This window comes from Typopeltis vanoorti, chromosome 2 (assembly GCF_054136105.1).
Source record: "Typopeltis vanoorti isolate ZY-2024b chromosome 2, IOZ_Tvanoo_1.0, whole genome shotgun sequence".
Taxonomy (NCBI): Eukaryota; Metazoa; Arthropoda; class Arachnida; order Uropygi; family Thelyphonidae; genus Typopeltis; species Typopeltis vanoorti.
In genome coordinates this window covers 110,972,344-110,994,142 of record NC_143550.1, presented here as the reverse complement: position 1 = coordinate 110,994,142, position 21,799 = coordinate 110,972,344, and the positions used below count along the sequence as shown (strand labels likewise).

The 21,799-nt window shown below is 34.0% G+C and overlaps 1 protein-coding gene across 4 annotated transcripts in view; it reads right to left on the bottom strand.

Moving 5' to 3' along the window:
• The window catches only part of LOC150109337 (cationic amino acid transporter 2-like), a 364,125-nt gene that overhangs the window by 324,063 nt on the left and 18,263 nt on the right, over positions 1–21,799 (bottom strand). Inside the window, exon 1 of one of the 4 annotated variants that reach the window (XM_090412693.1) lies at positions 14,026–14,164. The exons of 2 other annotated variants lie outside the window; for them this stretch is intronic. The gene's annotated coding sequence lies outside the window, so the exon portion shown is untranslated. Of the gene's footprint in view, positions 1–12,425; positions 12,565–14,025; positions 14,165–21,799 lie in introns of those variants that run through there. One more of the 4 variants, XM_090412708.1, reaches the window with a different exon arrangement.

Here is a 21,799-nt window from a genome sequence, read left to right as displayed (position 1 = left end):
TATCTGCATAGTCATTCTCATCATTTCCCACCACAGAAACTTGGAACTATATCTACCTTAGGACACAGAGCACGCTCTCTTTTGAATGAACCGGATGAACTCCAAAAAGAAATAAATCATCTATCTCTTATCTTTAAACAAAATTGATAAAAACGATTAAGAAATTTCTTCTGTATCCTCCTAGACAGTGCACCACAGAAACCAATAATAATTTTAAAGGTAGCATGCCGGCAAAGGTTGGTCGATTGGTAGAGCCTCTGCTAATAACGGCTCAGTTAAGTAAGTTTGAGCGCGGTTAGTAGTTGGAAGGGAACCAATCGTTCGATGCTGTTGGCACACTCTCCCTCGATGAGTCTTTGGACTCCCTGGAGGTGTCAAATAATAATAATAATAATAATAATAATCTCCATCCCATACATTAGCACAGTCTCTAACAAATGGCTAAGGTCCTTAAAAAATACAACATCAGGACGTTCTTCACCACACTTCCAAAAATCCGTTCTCTTATCAGTCATCCAAAACCTATTCATCACAACCTAAAATGTCCAGGTGTATATAAATTATGGTGTGATTGCAATATCCCTTATTTTGGACAAACCAACAAATCTATTGAACAACGTATCGAGGAGCATGAGAGAGAGAGAGAGACATCGCCTATAAAAGATCACGTGCAACTGCGTTGTCAAGTCATGTTCTTTTCTCAAACAATCCTAATGATAATCTCCAAAGTCACTCCGTTTGCTGGGATAAATCAGAAAATATTTTTCGCTGTGGTGATGAGTTCGAAAGAAAAATCGTGGAATCCAGGGAAATCATCCTGAATCCTGAAGACTTAAACAGCAATTTGATTTATAACATCCCAGATAGCCATACTTCAATTATTCAATATTGGCGTTCACGAGAGCCTGCATGCACACGCAATAAACAATAGCGCAACAGTTAGAACAACTTAAAAAAATACGTTTTTTGTTTCAATTATGTATTGCAATTTTTACCTGTAATTTTCAGTTTTTTTAGATACTTTAATGTTTATTACTATTCTCCTTCTTTAATGAATACCTGATGAAGGCTGGCTGTTATAAGCCGAAACTAGTTGTATTATTCTCATAAAAACTTTATAAGTTACCTCGTTTTTAGGTCATTAAATCTATATATTTTAAAAATGTATCACAACAACCGAGTAGAAGTCCATAATTACACACACACACACACACACACACACACACATATATATATATATATATATATATATATATATATATATATATATATATATATATATATATATATATATATATATATATATATATATATATATATACAGGGTGTTCGGGATAAATTTGACATATTTATAATTAATTATATTTTTCCGTAAGTTACATGTATTAACACACGCAGCTTCTCTTCATTTAAAAGTTTGGACCCTTCTTCATTCATATACAAGATGTCAGAAAGGATGGATAGCTGGAACCCACCTGAATCATGGAAGAGAATAACTTGTATCGTGATGATTCGTGCCCGCCATCAAAATAAGGATATTACGACTGCTGCCCAATGCTCCCTGAATACAGTAAAAACAATCAGGCATGAACTAGAGACTTGCAATGGTGACTACGAGGATGTAGCAAGAAGAAAGATCCCTAGCAGACGATCTGATTGCGTTCGTACAGCAGAATTCCTCGCAAATCTGCAGGAACAGGTGTTGAAGAACCCTGGCATTGGAATTCGGGCTTTGTTCGTGGAGTTGCTAACTGTAGTCAAGCCCTGGATAACAAGGGTAGCCAATGGTAGGCCGTATGTATGGCAGCAGGATTCGGCCCCTTGCCACACCTCTGGGAAAAGTCAAAAATGGTTGTCTGAAAATTTCTACGACTTCACCAGTCCAAATGTTTGGCCTCCAAACTCCCCAGACCTTAACCCCATGGATTATTTTGTATGGGGCGCAGTTGAAAAAGACACCAATCGCACTTCCAGTAATACAAAAGCCCAGTTAATGGATAAAATTAAAACAGTTTTTGCGGCCCTTCCCAGGGAGACTGTAGCATCAGCTTGTTCGAGGTTCCGAAGCAGAATTGAAGCTGTGATCGATGCTAATGGTGGTTATTTTGAGTAAATCTTGTTGATAGTATTGTAATTAACTCTGCCTGTAATGTTTTTTTGTCAATTCATTAAATTTAATAGATACAAAGAAGATTTTCTTTTTCCTTACGAAACTGTCAAATTTATCCCGAACACCCTGTGTATATATATATATATATATATATATATGAATTTTACTCTTATGAATTTTACCTACCTAAACAAGTTGCCACAAGGTGCGTTGACCTTATTAAATAAAATCTCAGGATGAGAGATAGATGTAGAAAGTTTTCCAATAAAATTAATAAGCTCTGTATTACTTCAACCTTAGCATTGTCAGATCTGGCTCCCACTGACGAGACCTCAATAAAGGTCGAAACCGGTATGGGTAGTGACCATTGCCTTTAATGCATAGCATCATACATCTCCACAAGGTGATGTGCTTTACATTAAAGGAAAAATACTAAGGAAAGTGATCAGATCTTAATCCACCTTTATCACGAGTTGCCTCAAACTTGCACTACGTGCAGGCGCAAACTTGACTTACTTATCTGTTTGCTTACTTGGGAAATAGGATTAAAAACCAAGTTTATATAAAATTACTTGGTCTTTAATACATAATATACCCAATTTAAAAAACTTTCTACACACACACACACACACACACACACGTGTGTGTGTGTTAGAATAGAGTTATACCTCTATTCTAAAATTATTTTTAACGAAAGCCAATCCATGCAGATCTCGTGGGTCTTTAAGACATGAAGTACAATAGATTATTATTACTATTAGGGATTTTTGTGCCAAAGAACAATCTTCGTTCCTAATATAACAAGCATACAGTTAGTAAAGAGCACAAGAAACTTTCATTAGGTCCCTTGAGAGGTTTATATTGATTCCTTTATAGTTTTCGTAGAACTGTGCGCTTTCCTTAGATTTAAGAATCTCTTGGATCCTCTCTTGCAGTTTTATTATACGGTGGCTATGTCACTGCACTGTCATACTATGGGTCAGTAAACTTAAGAACGCAACAACTTTTGTTGGAGTTTCCTTTCTCCCCACCCCTCAGATCTCTCACTGAGCCCACCTAATTTCTCGGAGTCCTCACTACTGCTGGCTTTCGTAGTGGAATGGTTAAGTCATTGGTTCAGAAGAATGCAGTTGGCTGGATAAATGCGTACAAACCTACAGGTCTGAATGCATTTTTTCTCATATGATACAAAATTATCAAATAATTAAGTACACTTGATAAAAAAAAATCGCTGATGCAATTTTAGTTGATTTGATTATCAATTTAATTTTATAAAAAAAATCTACATATATTTCTATGAAATTCCAGACATGAAATCTCTATGAAATTTCGAACTACGGTTTGAAAACCAATTATATTATTATATTATTAAGAGAGACCTTCAAGGAGTCAGGGACTCATCGAGGGATGCTACATACTATATTATATAGAAGAATTCCTATATAGAATAATTCTCTTTCAATTTGCTCCACACTCTTCAACTTGATCATGTGTGTGTGTGTGTGTGTGTGTGTGTGTGTGTGTGTGTGTGTGTGTGTGTGTGTGTGTGTGTGTGTGTGTGTGTGTGTGTGTGTGTTACTTAATTGGCTAATTACTTTTGCTTATGTGGCGACAAGTCTGCTCCGTTTTCATTTCTCAAGCCCACATACAGTCTTCAAAACAGAATTTCGTCATCCTTTGCGGTGAGGAAATATGTCTTTCGTTCGCAGAGAAAACAGCTGCCTATTATCGAAAGTGAAATAATATATATATGTTAAGAATACCAAGCAATTTTTTAAACCTGGTTTTACTCCATTTCCCAAGTAAGCAAACAGACAAATAAGTCAAGTTTGCGCCTGCAAGTGATGCAAGTCTAGCTGATCCTACAGGTAGTGCAAGACCAAGGTAACTCGTGGTAAAGGTGGCATGAGCTCTGATCACTAATCTTTATATTTACCCTTAATGCCAAAACACATCTCCAAGAAGGAGATGCATGATGTTTTGTATTAAAGGCAAGAGGCCACTACCCAGACCGGTTTCGACCTTTATTGAGGTCTCATCAGTGGGAGCTAGGCTAGAAATACCAAGATTTAGTAATACAGAGCTCATAAGTATTTTACCAGAACAAGTTGCCACCTTTACCACGAGTTGCCTTGGTCTTGCACTACCTGTAGGATCAGCTAGACTTGCATCACTTGCAGGCGCAAACTTGACTTATTTGTCTGTTTGCTTACTTGGGAAATGGAGTAAAACCAGGTTTAAAAAATTGCTTGGTATTCTTAACATTTATTATACCCAAGGTAAAATACTTTCTACATTTATATCTCCTCCAGAGATTTTTATTTAATAAGGTTAAAACACCTTATGGCAACTTGTTCTGGTAAAATACTTATGAGCTCTGTATTACTAAATCTTGGTATTTCTAGCCTAGCTCCCACTGATGAGACCTCAATAAAGGTCGAAACCGGTCTGGGTAGTGGCCTCTTGCCTTTAATACAAAACATCATGCATCTCCTTCTTGGAGATGTGTTTTGGCATTAAGGGTAAATATAAAGATTAGTGATCAGAGCTCATGCCACCTTTACCACGAGTTGCTTGGTCTTGCACTACCTGTAGGATCAGCTAGACTTGCATCACTTGCAGGCGCAAACTTGACTTATTTGTCTGTTTGCTTACTTGGGAAATGGAGTAAAACCAGGTTTAAAAAATTGCTTGGTATTCTTAACATTTATTATACCCAAGGTAAAATACTTTCTACATATATATATATATATATATATATATATATATATATATATATATATATATATATATATATATATATATATATATATATATATATATATATATATATATATATATATATATATATATATTATCGGAAAGCTTTGTTGGATTCGAATTCTGTTAAGCATTCAAGAAAGCTTTTCTAATCGTTCCCATTCTTTATTTTTCTAGAAACTAGTCGTCAATTTTATCTGAATGTCAAACTACAGATAAACAGAACTGTTTACTGATGAAACAAAAATTTCATATGAAGCTTCTACTACTCGGAAGATTAATACTCTTATCTGTTGGCATAATAATGTATGCCAACATCTATGATTTTTAATGACGATTTCTTGGATACAGTAGACGGGATTTTTGTTGTGCATCATATTTCTATTGTCTGTTGTCATTTGGTTATATCAGAATGAATTTAAAGTAAATGATAGGTAAGGAAAACGATTCTCGATCATACGGAGGTACATTTCGTATTTATCTGAGTAGAGTACTGATGCTTGTTTTGTCACCACATTTATTAGGTGAAGTTTTACAGACTTTGTCGTGGTAAGTGCTACTTTTCAATTTTTCTCAGAAGTTCGAGGTTCGTTTATTTAATTTATTTTTTGAACTGTGATGCCTATGACATGCAAAGTTTCGTAAATAGTCGGAAAAGGTATGATATGATTGAGACATAAACTGTTAAGAGGAGATTACTAGATTGACCAGGAATGAAGGAGGGAATGAGACAGGGACAAGAGATTATTCTTGGAAATCGTATAACGGTGCACTACATAAGAGAGTGAGACATGACTTGTTTTTTGCATGGAGAGTGACTGGTGAATGGAATGCTTTGCTGGATGAGATAGTAAGTGCAAAAACTTTGATCAATTTAAGATGAAGTATGACAAAACCAAAACCTCTTGGTCATACACAATTGAGAAAGTTATTAAAAATGAAAATGCCAAGATATTATGGGACTTTAAAATTCACACAGATAGGCATCTTGAACATATTATGCAAGACATCGCTGTAGTCCAACAACAACATGTGTGTTTATTGATGTGGAAATACCATGGATAGTAGAGCAGAAGAAAAAAGTGCATGAAAAAGTGACCAAGCATAGGGATCTGGAGATTGAAATTCAACGACTTTGGAACATGGAAGCAACAACAGTTCTGTCATAGGAGTGCTTGGAGTAATACCAAGAAAATTTATAAAACATCTAGAAAATTTGAGCCTCCCAGTTCTGGACATTGTATTAATGGCAGTAGTATTGTAGTTGGAGGATTAAGTAGGGAGGACGGTGAGTTGGATGTAGTAGAGAGTAGTGTGCCGTCCCACGATGAGTCCTTGGTGTCTGGAAATGTCACATAAACGTTGCGTGACAGGATTCAATTTTATGGAGCACTTAGACAATGTTTCTGACCCAATTTAGCTCATTTACAAATTAATAATTGTACGTTATTTAAACACGATATTCAAAACATTTTATGGTTTTAGTGATTTTATGGTTTTATGAGTGAGAAGTGTCCAGTATTCTAATTGAATACGATGACTTTAATTTCTAAAATAAAATAAATTTAGTCTCTCCATAAGGGAGGGGAGAAAAATAAAGATATATTTTTTCTTACTATACGAGTAATATGCTGCGTATGAAATTCATTGAGCTTCAATGTTTACGTTTTTCACTGATTTGATTAAATACATTATAACAAGAATCGATTTTTTCTAACGAGAACAAACCTGATTACACTAGTGAATATACAGTTTATGTGTAAATCACTTCAGCAATGATTATATTTCGCCCTTGGGCTTTTTCTAAGACTTTAACCTCGTCATTTTAGCGAGTTCTTTGAGACAATCAGCAGGACATTAAACGCAAGGTATAGAATATGAATCCTTAAATCAATGCTAAGTAAGGGGATTATTAAACGTATAAAGAAATAAATCAACTTCGAGACCACTGTAGTTATGGTAACTTGAGCCTGAATGTTGTGTGAATCGCAGAGAAAATATCGTAAAATAGGTCTAAATATTTTCTGAATATTTGGTCACCCATTTTTGTACTTTTTTGTGCAGTGCTTTAGTAAAAGGATCCAAAATCTGTATCGCATGGAATAAAAAGAATTGCAAACATTACTGAAGTTGGTAATAAATAAACGTTAATAAACTCGTTTCCATTGTATTTGCATGTTTTATATTCTCTCATTTAATGAAATAAAACAATTCTGGATTGCAAACTACTGACTTTGATGGCAGAGCGAATATCCGTTCTCCAATCAACAGGTTATCCGCGAGTTCGAGTGAAAATTTTTAGGTAGAGACATTTTTTGTCGTCCCATGAGTGGAGGACTGAAGTGGACTGAAAAAGGTATCATGTTTTATCTTTACAGAAGGTTCCGGGATTATCTTCGTGGGGGGAGGGGGCATGATTGCATGACACCGGTTTTGCAACAAGTGGGACAAACAAAGTTAAGTCCAATTGATTACGTCTATTGAGGCCTAAATTAGTTGGAACGATACCTGAGGATCACCCTGATGTCAGAAACAGGAAGGAGAGTGCAGCATTGATTTCTGGTATTTAAGTATTAAATAGAATTAAAAACCGTCTATACTTGAAGTATTTAAGTGGTAGATGATTTTTATTACACTAATGTGAGATTATTACCTGGTCTATTGGACGCCTGAAGTGGCTTGAAGACGAGTATGTTAGGTGTTTAGATCAGAGTTTATCTAATCCTTGGCTTACTTACAGTAGTAAAATGTGTTACACTTTTGCTAACTTTTCATATGTGGGATTATCATTTTAATAACTCTTAAGAATTCTTAATCCAAAACTCTTAACTACAACTGTTTTTTTTTTAATTTAAACTGTTTTGTTATTTCCTTAATTATGACTGTATAAATCTCAGATTTCTTAATTAAATAGTGTTAATGCATAGTAGACTATGCATTAACACTCTTATTGAATAAATCATTGCATGTGACCATTTTGTTTATAATCTAAAACAGTGGCGCACTCAGGATTTAATCTTGGAGGGGGCCGAGCACTCCAAATTTAATCTTTTTTTTGGGGGGGGGGTTGAGAATGACGATTTGAGAATACACACTACGCATTGCATACGAGCTATGATTGAGCATCTGCAGTGATCACCAATACATGATACCCGTGATCTCGTCTGACTCGGCTCGGTCAAACGAAGTAGCGCCCGAGCACTACTTCGTTCGCCTTGTGTTCACAGCGGCCAGGATTCCTGAGAGCTATAGGGTCATCTTATGTGATCGCTAATTCATAAGTAGCATAGAAATAGAAGACACGACACAACATACATTTAAAAAAAAAAGAATTTTAATTAGGAAAAGATTTTTGGAAATTTTTCTAGTATTTCTTCCTTTTCCTTTTGGGGGGGAGGGGGAAGGGCCCCTTTTCTCCTCCCTGGGTGCGCCAATGATCTAAAATGAATGAAAGAAGGAAAAAATGCAATTAAAATCATTTTTAATTATATTTTTCGTTTCATTCTTATCAGTACACAGAGCATACAGTAGTGCACAAGCAGCGAGTATATACTGAAATTATCAAATTAAAATTAAATTATACCTCAACCCTTCCTGCACGCTATAACTACGCATGTGTTACTAACGATGGGACACCTTCCCCCCCCCCCCTCCTTTCCTCGATCTCTCTAAATAGCTTTTGTATTCACTTCCTAATTGTTCGTTGCTCGCTCGCATGGAACACTTTCTCATGTAGCTGAACGGGTCATTGATATGCATTTGTAATGATTTTTTTTTTTTTTTGACTACTCCAATTTGCTTTTACCTGTATATTAGTGGACTGCATAAAAAATAAATAAATAAATAAATAAATAATAAATAAATAAAACATCAAGAAAGAAAATAAAAAGACCTTGTTTTCCCCAGAGAAAAATTATCAGGAGACACTTCTGGTGATGCGACAAATGGAGGATTCATCAACTTTTTGTCTAATTTTGCATTACTCCACTCTCTTCAGCCATTTAGGAAGTGCAAAGGGTTGCACTCCCATCCGCGCATTTGAGACAGATAATAACGAGCCCACATTTTCAGAACAAACTGATAAAGAATGCACTGGTTCAATTTTTTTTTTCCCTGAATCTTCCGTAAATCTTGATATGAATCCAACTATGCTGCCAAGAAGAGACAGGGGTACAGAACAAAATAGCTCTTAGCAACAACATCTATTTCGATAACAGCTCTCTGATATTAGCCGTAATAATCTAGATCACATCCTCCATTTTTATGTCAATCCCGCCCACAAAAGGTTCGAAACCTACAGCACAGTTAATGCCGTGAATGGACAAAGAGTTAGATAATTCAGAAACCTTGCTCTAGAAACCAAACCTGCAACATTTTAAGCCACTTCAGGCGTCCACCAAGCGAGTGACGATGAACTCATACTGTACAACAAATTCATCTATCATTTAAAGATAGTCACAAACATCCAATCACAAACATGGGAATCGAGCTCGCGGCAAGTTGTGTTAATGAGAGAGATTACCCACTATCCAATTGGCCAAACTGGTGAATATAAAGCAGCTTGACTAGAAAATCTTGTTGATATTCGCTAAAACGGATTACATCAAGAATGTCCTCGATTTCACCAAAAACAAATGATACGAATATCACCATGATATCATACAGAGTCGCATATTTTAAAATAAGCTCTTTGGGGAAGAGACCAGCTAACCCCCCCCCTCCCTCCAAAGACTTATTTGCCTCCGGAATGTGGTTTTTCATTCTGCAAAAGAGGCATACTGGCTAGAAATAACACAGTCAATAAACGTAATACACCTGGCTTCATAGTCTCAGATGTTTCTGCCGTAATTCTAAACAATATGGAAGGTGGGGGGCGTATAAGGCTTAATTCGACAAAGGCTGATAAAGTAGACTTCAACCACTCCTGATAATGCAACAAGGTTATAAATGATTATGTGCCAGGATCTTATCAAATGAGATTAAAGTGTTATAAATCGCCTTTTTTCAGGTGATGTATCAAACTGTGATCTGATAAACCAAACTGTGATCTGAAATACACCGAATATTTTTCTTCCTAAATTTACAGAGAATGAAAAAAACTCTCAAAAAAACAAATTTTGTATATATCTTATTACAGAAAATGTGTGTTACATAGACATGAAGTAATTTACAATGAACATTGGTTTTTTGAACACTGATATTGTAATTATAAGGACGTTCGATGGCATGATTAAATCAGCTTTTTTCATCTAGTTTTAATGATAAAGACAGGTTAAACCACATGAATAATTTCATCATTTTATATATAAAAGGATATGGAGAGAAAAAGAGAATTTGTAAGCAATCAACAAATCAATCAAAAAAGGTGAAAACAAATTATAAATACTGTAAAGGTCGAAACTAGTAGAATTAACATTCGACATAACCAACCTTAAATCTTTGTACTTCCCATTTCAAATGGATTTGAAGTGGAAAATAAAGAAAGGTGGACCGGTTCGTTGTGGCCGACAAGATAATAAAACACTGGATTAGATACATTCAGAATTAAAGACAGTACAGCAGTCCTACACATTTCATACACTGACTTTTTCTCAGTTATGTCAGACTAATGTATTCACTGGATATTTAGTAAGTATGTTAGTCTAAAGTTTTGATATATGATAAACGTTCACTTCGCCGTGATACATGGTCAAATGATCTTTGACCATGTATCAAAATTCGGTTTTAGATGCAAAGGCTATATTCACAATTACCAGCTCTTTATGAATAATTTTATGAATATAGTTACAACATGGTTCCAATCCTACAACAAAAGGCTAGTAGGATTAACAAACTACAAATTATAGAAACCTATCAAGTACTGTGTACAAAAATAGTTAAGATTTCTCACAATAAAACTATTTTACAAAACATTTTTGCCATATTTTATCATCATCATTTCCTGCCTCTTCAAGGCATATGCAGGAGATTCTAGCAAGGAAGGCATCTTCAAGAAATGCACAGAATGTTGGCTAACATAATTAAAATTTCAGTACTAGTTTTATAATAACAACTTTGATAATAACTTCTACATTAACCTATTCTTTGTTAGATCACTAACTACTTTTCTGACTTTTAAAATATTTCTGACTACACCAGTTCACCTTGGTCAGCCACTGAGTATTTTCCCTACCATTTTCACATATCTTTGCTTATTAATTTTCTCATCCTGTTTAAGTGACAATGTCACCTTAGATTAACTTTGCATACTCATTCTTGAATATTAATGCCAGTTCCTCATTAATATCTTTATGTCATATTTAATATTCGATAACAGGAGATGACGTGATTATAAATAATTTGTTTTGTAACACGCCTCAAGTTTGTAATCGAAAGATTAAATTAGTTTCTTATTTAAGTATATTTAATATAAATTAAATTAAACGCTATTGGTTCGAATTTTATTTTAAGATGACCAACTACCTTTTATGTAATATTTGTTTGAAAAATTAACTGATAAACATCATAAATCATTGTCTCGATTTCATTTGGTAGAAATAATCACAAATCCTATTTCATATTTCATTAAAGTAATAAAAATTTACAGAATCATTTTCGTAAAATTCTTTTTGTAAAAGAATTTTACAAACCTAACATAATATTTCTATATATATATATATATATATATATATATATATATATATTTTTTTTTTTTTTTTTTTTTTTTTCAAAGGGTGAAAATATCTGTCAAAGAGAAGAGAAGATAAAACATAAAATGTACGTACATACCTCAGTCTACTGTCAGCATATAGGCTGCGGGGAAATGGTGACAGAACTACTGGCTTCGTGTGATGTGAGAGAGCCTAGAGTTTTGAGAAATATTACTACTAGAACTAAATGAAACACGAATGGGAACGAGAATCCTGTGAACATAAAGAATAATCCATTCACTGATAAGAATGAAGGAACAAATGTAATTCGTTTCTTGATTCTTCTACATGCATTTCTCTTTTTACACTGATCGAATGTGTAGTCCTGTAGATTCTCAAGGACTCTTGTTCCCAAGGTAAACTGTTAATTGAAAATAATTGTCAGCAATTTACATTACTCGAAAGGCGAAAACCATATCCGTTACTTAGATAATTGACAACTCCAATTAAACACTTCAGCTATTAGCGCAAATCCTCCAGACAATTAAGAAAATGAAATGATATATGAAAGAATACAAAAAACAACGATGAATGAGGCTACTTAACGAAACAGTCTTTCACAACCATCTGCCCCATCTTCTAATGTAATGCAACGAGATGGAAAAAAAAAAAGATATTCGAGGAAATGTATTTAAACATATCAGCTAGGTATATGCAAACGAACGTTCTTTAAAAATAGTAGCTTCATTCATTCTTTACATTTTTTTTACCAGTAAATATTCAAGAGAATTGTTTATATTAAACGAAGTAACATGTAGAAAAATCGGTAAATCTAGAAAATAATGCAAGTTTCTTATATTTCTTATAAGAAGTTCTCGAGAACTTCGATACAAGAGAGAATAGAGTTAATATAGAGTTGTTAATACCGTTCATTCAGTTTCCCTGATGGATTCGATATCCCTCTCCCTTTCAACTCTTACGTCCAGCTAATCAAGATAAACAACTAACAAGTGCAAGTATAGCTGGAGTGCAATACATGCTTGTTTGCAGATAGCTGAGGATAGCACTGTTTCCATAACAAGAGTTCTCTAAATGAGCTGTGTGGCCATTATCAAGTTTTTCATTTCCAAGCCATCTATTGATGACTGCTGAAGCAATAAATGTTGCAAAACAAAATTTTATGAATCTCACTACAGTCATAGAACAGCTTAATGGTATTTGCATCCTGCTCTGAAATCGAAAACAAATTCAGACTGGATTCTTGTTTTGATATTCAGAACCTGGTTTACATAAATAAATAAATTCTCTATTATATTTGTATTCCTAAAGAGAGTGGTGAGTACTTTTTTAGCAACATGGTGACTCATGGAAGCACTCGAGTGCGTCCATGAGTCACCATATTGCATTATCTAAAAGACAAAAACTCCCTTCAGAAGTCCATATGCCGTATTCGACTTTAATTAGTGCTTTGATTTTTTTTATTATAGTCTCACATAGAAGATCATTGAAGACAAAAACTCTGTTCAGAAGTCCTCTGAGAGGAATTCTATCTGGGTGGTACAAAGTCTGAGAGGAATTTTATCAGAGGACAAAGTTTCTTTTGTAAACCTCTCATATTCCAGGAAAAAGCATCAACCGACAAGGCTCCACACAGGCCACGCCGGAAAACACTTGGCTCCCGAACCCAGGTAAGATGTACCCCCTGCACACACCCCTCTCTACATTATATATATATATATATATAATATGTAGATGGATGATTGTCTTAGTATTTAACTGAAGATTCACATCCAATACGAATGCGTTGATAAGGAAATGACTAAATCGTAATAAAAACAGGTATATGTTTCAAATTCGCTTTTGCAAACCAGTAATCTTACTCCAGATAACGATAAGTTACTAGAACTAAGCTACTTGTCTATGAGTATGTAATATTATGTGATTTGTTTTAATTAAAATTATTAATTTTGAGTTGAGTTGACATGAGTTGCCTCAGCTTGCACTACCTTAAGGGTCAGTTGCTGCAGTATCCAGGTATTTGCTTACGCTTGGAATCGCCGAACTTTATATAGTTTCTACTATATTCGGCATGAAACTCTTTGAGTTTCTTATTCGGCTAAGAAACGATATGGGATGTAATATCCCTTAACTTAAACAAATTAATTTAGAGTTTAATCTAGGCAGGGAGGAGGAGGAGGAGGAAACTCAATTATTTATCCAGCACTAACTGCGTTGAGAAAAACCATTTAAAATGAATATTTCAAATGCTTGTTGTCATCTGAAGTTTGGGAGATAAAGACATATTTGTAAGAACCGCGGACATTTAACTGCAATTTAATTGGGAGGGGGAAAATAAAATACTCTTTAATTCCTTATGGAATAAAAAATAAATACGGAGGTGGGGGGGATAATTTTCCAGACAACATTGCAGAACATAAGTCATTGAACAAAACGCTATACAACACAACAAATAATAAATAAATAATTAAAATAAATTTAGATGACCATAATAACATTTCTACGTACGCATCAGCCACAATTTAGCATCTCGTAGTTTTCCAACCACTAAATTGCTGCAGTTCTATTGAAAATCATACTGCGGCGCAAACCTGGCATTGAATTGAGGCAATCGCACTGAAACTGCCCTCTACCATTAAGAATGAAGCAGCGTTCCGTAGAGGCTCTATAGATAACTAGGTTTGCAGAGCGTGGTAATTTATTTTTATGGCTAAATTAAAAAGCTGATTACTGACTATTTTTTTTTCTTTTAGAGAGACGTCATTTGGATATTTAACGATAGTGAAGCTGTATAAAAACATAATTTCTGTTACCATCTCATAAACTTCATATTATTCTACTAGTGACTCGTAAAGGTATTCCTTTAGTTCTTTTTATCTTCATGATACTAAGCAATTTCCTGCATTACAAAAAATGCAAAAGATATACTAATTACCGATCAGAAAAAGTATACTACCTGACACTATAATAGTTTATTATATGTGATAGTTTATTGGACATGATATATTATCACCACAACAGAAAAGGTATTCTACTGTTTCATAACAACAATCTGCTGTACCACGTCATATACGCAAAAAGAGTTGAGCAAGAAAAACAAACATAAAAAAAATGTGTTGGGAGGAGGATCAAATTTAGCAAGTATAAAACAGAAATTAGTTTTGTTTACCTGATTCAAAGTTGGGTAACTTTGAATCAGGTAAACAAAACTAATTTCTGTTATGATAATCAATACTTACAACTTTTATTAAAAACTTTAATTAAAATGATAAGCATAATCACAACTTTTATTAAAAGAAAATAAACTTTTCTTTTTCTTTTTTTTTTAATTTTCGATTTATTTTTTCTGAATTAAGAAATATTGGAATTCTGGATACCGCCACCTTTCGATTAATATCCTACAATTGTGCCTTTTTCAAAGTCCATCAGATCGCGTCCCTTGCTCATGTCGATCAGCAACTTCAAATGAATAGTAAGCCATACACCTCAAATATAATAATATATGCTGGTTTTCACCGTGATGAGTGCCACCTGGTAGGATAATGGCAATGGGCGATTGTGAAATTACAGAGATGGTTACGATATTTTGACTGGACTGTGTACATCAATATCCTGATAATGAGTTCATAATCATAAAAAGAACTGTCATTGTTAACATCAGGAAAATGAATTATTTGAAAAAAGTAGAAGAAAACTTTACTGAAGGCATATGGCAGGTGGAATGACATGATGAAAGAGTTGAAATATGAAGTGCTCAGTTTCCTGAAACTGTTATCCTCTTGGAAACAACGTGGTATCTGTTGCTCCAATGAGAACAGATGAGAGGATTGAGATACAGGAATGAGCTTGCTCCACCCTTACCATGAGTTGCCTCAGTGTTGCACTCCCTAAAGGATCAGTTGTAACACTATCCAGGTATTTGCTTACGTTTGGACTCGCCGAACTTTATATATTTACTATATTCGGCATGAAACTCTTTGAGTTTCTTATTCGGCTATGAAACAATATGGGATGTAATATCCCTTAACTTAAATACTAGCGTATCGTTTAGACACCAACACAGCATTAGGGTAAGATGGAAATATCATGAAGTAGTGTATCAATGAAGTAGTGTGCAGATAGATGATCAAGTAGTGTGAATGGTGGGTTGAGTTTTGGGAGTCCTTCAGAGTATAATAATAATAATAATAATAATAATAATAATAATAATAATAATAATAATAATAATAATAATAATAATAATAATAATAATACGTGAAATTAATACGTTTGTGAATTTGCTAAACCTGTGACCTGAGAGTTAATCTTTCTCACCACAGTTATGATCCAGGGGGAATAGAAAGAAGGCAGAATGGAACAATTACATAAAGGCATGTAAAAACAGACGCAAAAAGCTATTTGTTAATGAATATTTCTGAAGGAGTAACTGAAGCCACAGAAAGTTAGTTTTATCAAGCAGAATTCAAGATTGGTACCAGTATGAACTGTAATTATGGTCTAAGTAACTAAGTCTGTATGGCGGGTTAATTGCGTATGTTTTCTGGATGGTTTGCCTGTTTTGTGGGATGAAAAAGTTCGAATCCGTATGTGACAGGGGTTCGAATCCAAGTGTTTCCCACTGAACAGCAAAGTGTTCGTGTTATCCTCGCGATTTATGGCTCTCGAATTCAAAAATAGATGGAGAGAAAGAAAATCGCTTCTCTGTAGTGGATGTCTTACTTAGCAATTTGCTTTCATTTCATTTTTGATCACTAATACAATTTTATGATGAATAACTTTTTTTATTTGGCTCCTGCCATGAAAGATTTTTTCGTACATGTAGAGTGCATTAGTATCGTGGATGACTAAGGATTTTTTTCTTTTTTTTATGCATTTTATATATTTTTGTACTTTTTACAGTCAGGAAATTCTGCTCTAATCTAAAGACAAAGTATGGACCTTTTCAATCCATTTCAGGCCTCCAGTAAGCGTGACGGTCTCACACCAGACGAATGAAATTCAACTCCAACCGAAAAACCATAATAAACATTCATGCTCACTGTGGGATTCGAACTCGCAGCTGTTGATTGGAGAGCGGATATGCTAACCCCTCGACCCACTAGGCTGGTTAGATGAAGGTAATGGACACTGATATTACTAGACTTCACTAAGAAATTGCAGAATATTACATAGTAGGTTATTCTAAAAACTACAGTGCTTCAGGATGAAAAATAAACCAGTGTCACAGATGGGTGCATTACTGACAGGTAGTGAGAAGTACTCTGTAATTAGGCAGCAAACTGAGAGAGCGAGAGTAACCAGCAGTATACAACACAGCTCATTCCTTGGACGATTACTTTTTAGTTTGTACATCATAAACGATACTGGGAAAAAATTATGAAGAAAATACTTTTTTTATTTTATTTTTATTTTTTTTAATTTTTGGCTGAGTAGAATTGGTAACAGAAATTCTGATATGATGTTCTTGTAGATGAATATAAACAGTCTGATGCAATGGACAATTATAAACAGATGCCAGTTCAATGTTGGCAGATGCACAATTAAATTTTAATTGAAGAGATGATGAATAGTATGTTATAGCAATGAGATTTTGCTCCAGGGAATGAATGAAGATAGAGATATCAAAATAGTCCCAGGACTCATTGTGGGAGACTGCTCCTTACTTCACTAAATATAATTTGTGTATTACGATCGTCTATTTTTTCTAATATATATTTTATATCATTCTCACACACGAGAGGCCGCAATGCCTATAGAAAATAAATGCCATGTGTAGACTAGGACCAAGGAGCAAAGTAATCTGTTGATATCATTTTTGAGGAGTTGGAGGTTCTTGGGAAATACTTCATGGGGAAGGTCGTTCCACAGCACTGAGGAAGATGGAATAACAGAGGTCTAGAAGCGACAAGTTCAGTGAGTGCTTCAACTGTAAGCTGATGCCAGGCAACTGGTTGTTCGTGTTCCTGTAGTTTAGCAGAATGGGGGGGGGGACATAATGGGCGCTAGTTCTGCTGCGCAGTGCCCATGGAAATATCTGTTGAAGGGACACAATGCGGAAACCGACTGTCTATGAAACAGTAGCTGAGGAAGGTCTGTAAGACAGGATTATAAATCAACCTAATCATTATTTTTAACTCATTAAGAATTTTACAGAGGTTTTAGGTGCACTCCCCCCCCACAAATGTGAGAACAGTATCCCAAAGTCGGATTGTCATCTGTTCAGTTCAGCTACTTACAGAGTAAGCAGCGCAACTGGACAGATGAAAAGTAATATCTTGAGAGAAAAAAGGATGCCCAATTGTTTTGGAAGCTAAGGATGTTATACAAGATATGTTCGTGCCAGGAAAGCCTAGAATTAAGAGTCAGTCCGAGTAGAGAGAGCTGATCTTCACTGTTAAATTGAACATTGTCAAAGATGAACTAAGGTCGTTTGGAGACAAAAAGGACTTTTGGAAGCACTGAAGGCGACAGGTTGGTATCACCCCATTGAAGGATAACGTGGAATCAGTGTCCAGTGCACCTGTTGTAAATGATCTTGAGCTTGAGATATTTGAGAACTGTACGATTTGTCGTTTATGTGAAGAGTGCTATCATAAGCAAAACTGTGTATGAGCAGCTGTCTATGTATATGATCAATAGGGTTGGCAAAACCTTATCAAGTGCCTTGAAAATACCAAGTGCAACAATACAGGTTTGCTGCACGTGTCCAGAGGTGGATGATATAGGAGAGAAGATCTGCTGTGATCGTGACTGGCAGAATTCATATTGGTGGTAACTGATTAGTTGAGAGTTTTCAGGTGTTGAAGAAGTTGACTGCTGATAACCATTTGCATTATTTAAACAGCACTAATAAGAAAGCAATAGGTTCATAGTTTGATGGTAGACATGTCTCTTTTAGGAATCGGTTGTATATGGACTTGTTTTCATGAGATGAATGCTAGATGAGTATAATAAAGTGCAGAGATGATAAAGGATAGGCGACGATAGTTCAGGAGCACATCTGTTGGTCACAAGTGGTGGGACACCATCAGGACCAGAAGCCTTTTTGTTATACAGGTTATTCAAGATGCTTCTGATAACTTTGAAGCCAAAGACCGTAGCAGAAATGCGACGTAATGTGCTAAGTAAAGAAGAGAGTGATCTACCTTGATCATCTGTACTCGAGTTGGCTGATAGAATGATGCCAAGTCAGCTTTATCTTTAGATGATGCTGCAATACTACCATCTGGGTGACAGAAAAGTGAAAGCACTGATGGATAGAGGCCTGTTAACATCATCACATTGATATGTAGGTACATAATATAATACTTATACACCAGACTTGGTTTGGTTTGGTTTGGTTGAAGTTGCGGAAGAAACAACTGAGGATATAAGACAGTATATTTTGTCTAGTAATTAAGTTTTCGTGGCCATTTGTATGTTTTGTTGAATGAAAAGTCAAGTTTCACGGAGGGAAAGAAATCCTTTCACCTGAATAATGACCGGCTAACTCACCCTCTGTCGAAAAACCTTTATAAAGGATCCTCGCGTTCTATACGAGACCGAACATCGTATTACTACTGCAAAATACTTCCGAGCAAAAGTACGATAGTCACGACTAAAAAAGGATATATATTCTCCGTGATATATCCTTTTTTAGTCGTGACTAAAATCAAACACATTTAGGAAGTTGCTGGGCTCTACAATACTCATTACAAGTCTATGCAAAGACCGCAAAACATCATCGGTCAAATTAGAAAAAAAAATTTTTTTTCCAACTTTTTTTGCCTTTTTTTATGTAAAATACATCAGCCTATGAACTGAATCTCTTATTATGACTAAATACAAATTCCTTAGCTTAAAATGTACTTGTATGAGACACTACTTATTAACACTAAGTAATTACTTCCATGATGATTAATGTATACTAACAGCAGACGCGCATAGCGTATTATACAACCCAAAACTCTTCTCATCTAAATGCAACAAAATTTCATATAGTAAAGGAACATCTCGTATCTACACTACTTAGCTTCTCACATCTAACTTAAAATACTTAAACAACTACAGACTATTAAAACATCAACTGCAAAAATTGCATCAACACAAGCAGGCACCACTTCGGTAAATAAAAAATAAAAATGAATGTACTGTACTCAGCAATATGTGCTGTATTCAAATATATATATATATATATTTATTTTATTCAACATGTTCAACTTTAAGTAGGTATTTTGGGTGATAATAATTGTCATTGTATTGTAAAATGTATTATTATTATACACCTTACACGCAACAACCAATATCCGACCAGCACATGGAGACACACAGAATCCTGAGCATTAAAAACCTGAAACACTACATAACATTAACAAGGAATTACTTCAATATCACCTATCGAAACAACAGAGACACATATCGTATAACACGACCTACAACAACTCTCTACATCCCTACACCCTTCAACAACTCATACGGTTCTTTTGTGAGATCACGTCAGATACCCATGCAACTTAACAACCTACGAAGAAATTTAAAACACACAGATAACTACAGAACATTAAAACACGAACTCTGGAAAATATACCAACAAAGTTAATATACCATTAACACTAATATACACATCACAAAACCAGCATCCAATGATGCCTACATCCCATAAACAGTAACAATAACATAAATAGTGAAAGCTAAATCCCACTCTCTCTCTCTCTCTCTTCATAAAAGCTAACCCAAGCTTCGAAGTAGGTGGGATTAACTCGCCTCATTCATCTACACGTAATCTTTATAATCAAAGAATGCAGATTATGTAATAATACAGTCAGTAATGTATATAACACTAATGAAGATACTGATATTAAAAAAAAATATGTGATAATATCATTAATATAATACTACTCTGTAACATGAAAAAATAATGCAATAAAACATTATTATTATTATTAAAAATTATGTAAATAATGAGTTTACATTGTATGTTTGTGAAAATTAGAAAATATAATATTTTAATTGCGTATGTATAAATACTGTGTATAACACACTTTCTCAAACTTTGAAGAAAAAAATAAATAAACTAAAACATGTAATATTATTTAACTTGTGCAACTCTGAACTACATAATTGTAAATTATTACTGTGATTATTATTTTAAAAAATAGCAAAAAAACAATGGTATCATCATTATTATTGAAAGCTCATCATTGTGAAAAATATATGTAATAAAAATATATTAGTGATGAACCTTGTAAAATAATATACTGAATGTTACTCAAGATGATTATTGTATATATGTAAATATTTGAGAGATTAATAATTTTTTTTAAAACTATTGTTATTATTATTATTATTATTATTATTATTATTATTATTATTATTATTAGACTGTTTTTCTTACTTTTGTAATGTGTAATACCAATGTAACGTAACAATTTTAAGATTAATGTCAGTTCCCACGATAAATTAAGGTAGTTGCATTATGAATGCAATTATTAACAAATCTAAATATAATCCTGCGGTTTATTATATATATTTATTTCAGTATCTAATATACTGTATATAAAAGATATGTAGAAATGTAAGCACAGACATTAAAGAATATAACATAAGGAAATACTGCCAAGTGCCATATTTCAACTTACCTTGATACAAAATTCTGTTTAGACAGTTCCAAATAGGAAATAAATTAACCCATTAGCATACATCCATAAATCAATACACACAGTTTGTTATTAATTTTTTAATATAACCAATTTAAAGTTTAATTTTTATTTTTTATAATTGGTATCTAATAATTGCAGGAGCGCAGTTCCGAGTCAACATAACTGGAGTCAGCCTTGATTATTATTATTACTATAAAACAACCCCCACCCCCTCCCACATACACGTAATGGAATTAAAGATTCATTAGAAAATACTTAACATTAAATAAATATATTGCTTCCTGTTGATCGAATTTTTAATGCATGAATACACACTTCCAATTAAAAACATAAACTAATTATCTGTGCTATCTGTCATTTCTGTTTCCTTCTGTTCGCATTTCTTGAGATAAATTTTAAACATCAGACTATTAAGTGGTCATTAAATGCGAAGAAATCCGAGTAAACAATAAACATAGTAATAATAATTTATTATTATTATTATTATTATTCCAAATTACTCACTACCTGTTAATACAACATTTTAAATTCATTAAATGGACTGTTCGAATAAGCTTCCATGAAAATCGATAGCATTATTTAAGCTTACTTGATTCAATTATAAAATGCTTAGTTATGTTTACTATAAATTAAAAATTTTATGA